The sequence below is a fragment of the Pteropus alecto genome, unplaced genomic scaffold, assembly GCF_000325575.1.
Source record: "Pteropus alecto unplaced genomic scaffold, ASM32557v1 scaffold226, whole genome shotgun sequence".
Lineage (NCBI taxonomy): Eukaryota > Metazoa > Chordata > Mammalia > Chiroptera > Pteropodidae > Pteropus > Pteropus alecto.
This window is the reverse complement of record NW_006440132.1, coordinates 3588438-3593199: the sequence shown is the minus strand read 5'-3', so window position 1 is coordinate 3593199 and position 4762 is coordinate 3588438.

Sequence of the window (4762 nt, the reverse complement as noted above, 5' to 3'; positions counted from 1 at the left end):
GGCTTGGAACTGATTAAGAATGCACATTAGTAAGTATCTTTTAAGATAGAATGTTTATTCATTCATTTATTCATTCATTCAGTGAATGTTTATTAAATACCTATTCTATGCCAGGCATTATTCTGTGTCAGTGTTTATCAATCCTGGCTGCATATCAGGATAAACTTGTGTATTTAAAAAACAAACAAACAAAAAAGACAAAAAAAAAAAAAACACACACACAAAAAAAAACCCAAAACAAAAACTAATCCCTGGCCCATTCAACAAATTCTATTTAATTGACATAGGGTGGGGCCCTGGCATCAGAATGCTTTTAAAACCTCCTAAGGAATTGTAATATGTAGCCAGGTTTGAAGAAACACTCTTCCTGGCTCTAGAGATTCAGCAGCAAAGAAGTGAAGCACTCCGGGCATTCATAGGGTATGTTTTGTTTTTATTTTTGTTTTCTTTCAGATAGAGGAAGTGGTAGATAAACGAGGAGAGGCGAAGGTGAAGCTGGAATGTCCAGCTTGCACATAAATCATCTTGGGCCTTAAATTCAAGGCAATTTGGATGATTTGAAGCAGGGGAGTGACATGGAGGCTGAGGTACCTTGATGTTCTAAATGTCTGTGATCAGGAAAACATTTCAATGGATTGAATATGAACCAATTGTCCTAAGAGTTTTGGTCAGACTTATTGATACAGAGATTTGTTATAGAAAAGGAGCAGACTAGCTTTTCTGAGAATAGCGGTCATTCATGTAACATAAGTTCACCTTCAGGTGACTGGGTCAAAAGGGAGTGGGAATTATTAAGTGGTTGGGTTTCACACTAGACCAAGCCAACAAAGAAGACTGAGTGAAAGTAGTTAAATCTTTCAATTTTACCCTTATTTATACCATGAGTTTCATTTTGTTTATGCCGGTCATGGCTTGGAATCTGACAAATGTGGGTTTGAGTTCCAGTTTTATTTTGACTAACTGGGTAACCTTGGGCAAATGATGTAATCTTTTAGTGCCTCAACTTTCTCATCTATAAAGCGGAGTTTAAAATAGTACCCACTTTCTGGGGTTTCTGCGAGGGCCAAAGAAGATAATGTACTTTCTGCATTTCTGGCTTAGAGTAAATACCTTCTTAATATTGGCTGTCATTCTATTACCTCAGTGTTTGTTATTATGGCAAAATTTGTAATAAGTGAATGCGTACAGATAAGGAGTGTGACTAAGTTTGCAAAAGCAAGAGAATACGTGATTGCAAACAAACGAGGTATATGCATTTAATCTACCTTAACAGTTACTATATGGGAATCACTTTCAACACATTTTATAAAGATCAACTTCACATAACTCTGGCAGGGTATATCTTTTTACATTTTATTATAGAAAAATTTTTAGAGAGAAATTTATAATGTATAATGAACTTCCATGTACCCATCTCTCATCCTTAGCAATTATCAACATTTTTCCAATTTTATCTTATCTATGGATTTCTACTTATTTTCTATGAATCTAGGACATTATGCCATTTTACTTTTAAATATTTTAGTATGCTTATCTAATGGATCACTGCATGTATATTGTCTGTCTATTTATGACCAGGCTGTTAATACAACTAAAAAAATTAACAATAATTCCTTAATACCAAGGACCCTTTCATATTAAAATTTCCTCAATTGCTTCAGAGATATATTTTTTACAGATACTAAGTGGTATGAATTTTATCTTCAAACTCTTTCTAGCTTCCTGCAAAATACTACAGAAATTCTCCAATTTTCAACTTGCAAATAGCTGGTTCCAGCTCACTCCAAAAGGTGCGGGAAAAGGTGACTTAAAATTTGTCCTCAAATTTTTGGAGATGTGGTGGTGAATGTGAAATTTAGAAAAATACATGCCCTTGACTCTAGGTCTTCTCATTCATTCATTTGTTCATTCCAGGCATTTACTGGGCTGTCTCTGTGGGCTTTACTCTGCACTGCACTACGAACTATGGGTACAGAAATAAATAAGAAAATTTCCGTCTTCAAGGAAATTCTAGTCTAGTGTGTATGCTGAGGGTGGAAAAGGAGGAATTGCAATAAAACAGTTCTAGTGCAGCAGGAAGGACTGAGTTAGAGGGGACACAGGGTGTTTTCAGAACATCTGCTCTGATGAGAAGCACATGATGGGAAACGTCTAAGTGCCAGTTTTGCAGAGTCACTGCGAGTGAGTGGTTGGACAGGAAAAGAAATGGAGGAAGGACCATATAGGCAGAGGAAACGGCATTTGTGAAATGCAGAGGAAGAAGAAATGTGGGCTGATACAATTTCTTGAAGCAGTTCAATTCGTCTTGAACTCAAATGTGTGAAGGGAGAAATGGAGAGGTTTATGGCTAAAGAGGATAGCAGGGCATAGTAGCCCTCACAGGCTATGTCAGAGAGTCCCTTATTTTGAAGGCAATCTTTTTGAAGGGCTGTCATGTGACATGATCATATTTGCACTAGAAAGTTTCCTCTGGTTGTTCTGTGGGTAATGATGGTGGTTGAAAGAGGCTGGAAGCCAGAAAGCTAGGTGGTGGCAGAGACAGAATTGATGAGGAAATGGAAAACTTCATCACTTAGGGCTTGGGGATGGAGGGATGGCCTTAGAGGTGTCACTGCTTTCTGAAGCCTAACCTCTCGATTTTGTGGCTTCAGAAACTTACCTCTCCATCAAAGAGTTAATGGGGTTCTGGAGAAAACATGGTATGGTGAATGAGAATATGACAAGGGAAGAGAAGATACTTTTGCCCTGCCTTCACTACTTCACGTTCTAATTGTGCCCCATTCTAATTACTTTGCTTTGCTGACCTCTTGTATCCTCATCCATAAAGTGGGACCATGACAGCTACATTCATTTCCTTAGAGCCCATGGGAGGATTAAATGATTCACACTACTTTGAAGCAATTTGTACACTCTAAAGAACTTTACAACTTGACATCATATTCTCGATTCTCTGAACCAGTCTCAAACCATGAATAGTATCTAAGGAGTATCTATGTGGACCAGGCTTGGGGCCCAGGCAAATTTCGTTGCTGGAAGAGACTTTAAAATTCCTTGAAGGAGCTTTAATTGTACCAGCAAATCCACCTCAGAATATCCTCATAGGCTATATGTTTGTCTGCAGTTTTGCAGTCACGTCGGTTTCTGATTAGTTATAATTTGAGTGGGAAAGTGACTTTGGAAAAGACAGGAGTGCTGTCAGCACATGAGGGAGGGATTCGAGAGAGAGGGAGAGAGATTGCTGTAACTAACCCCTCTTCTGTCTGGTTGGGACTCTGAGTGAATATGAAAAGTAAGCAGAAACTCAATTAGTAACCCCTGAACTCATCCCATGTTATCTCTGAGAGCACACACCCTCTTCCATCCTATGCCTCCAAAGAAGCAGGCTTCCTGTCAAACTATTACAAGGAAGGATGCAGACTCAGAAGAAACAGACGATAAAGCAACTTATAGATGCTTCCACCTCCCCCAGCATCTCTAATTCAGGGTTTTCTGTGAAGATGAGCATGTTTCTAGTTCTCACATCTTAAAAGGAGATAACCATTTCTATTACATTCACAGTTTTGTTTTGGTTTTTTTTTCCATTAAGTACCTACTATGTGCCACATAGGCATTCCTTTCAAAGTTTTATTAAACGCTGGTATTATTGTCCCTATTTTACAAATTAGGAAACTAAAGTTCAAAAAGGTAAAGTAGCTACCCAGCTACTAAGCAAAGGATCAAAGACTTCTTATGTTTTAAGTCATTCAATTCTTAAACAATAATGTGAGGTAGCTACTATTACTCTTTCCATTGTCAATTGCATTACCACTCTTGCCTGTTTCTCTTTCTGCGGTGACTCTCCCTGTGACAGGATTGTGTTTCTTGTTCATCGAAGACAGACGTGGTGATGTGGAAGGTGAGTGGAAGTGGCAGGTGTTACTGTTGCGTAGATGCTTTAATATTCTGAGTCTGCTTTGTCATATCTCTTTATTTCTTTGCTATTCAAAAAACAAGGTCCCAGATAGAAGCTGTCCAGTCAACCTGGGTCTCAAAGTGAAGACAATATAAAGGAAAGTCATAGCCATATGTGGACATATGAAAAAGAATCCTGAGGTTTTAGGATCATTTGTTACACAGTACGGCCTAGCTTAAACCAACTAACACACCATTCGAAGAGAAATGCATTAAGAGAGCTTGACTAGGTGTTTAGCTATTAAGTGGTAAACCTGAAACTTGAAGGCAATTCTGTCCTACTCTAACCTGTGTGATCTTTACCACTATATTACTCCCCCTCTACAGTTACGGTTCCATGAGATTTTCCTATATTTTACAGGGACTGTTTTGAAACAGCAGCAGCTAGTTTTAATAGACTGACAAGTGGGAAGGTTCTTGGTAAGAAAGCAAAGTACATTAGGGCAGTGATTTGTAATTTCAGCGAACATACAATTCATCGGGGGATTTTGTTAAAATGCACATACTGAACTAGGAGGTCTGGGGCAGGACCTAAGATTTTGCCACTCAAACGGGGTTCCAGATGAAGCTTATACTGCTGGTGCTTGGACTCCTCTTGAGTAGCAAGTCTAGGGGATCTCAGTCAGTTCATCATGGTGATGGCAGAAAGGTTAATTAACATAGTACTGCATAGGGGTTAGGAATGCATAAACAGGACTGAGACTGGGGTCAGGCAAGCAAGGCGACAAGGGAGTGAAATCTGAGGAAGCAAATTTGAGCAAGTGTTGACCTTGCAATCTCCGGAACCTGAGAGAGGGTGCCTCCTTGTTTA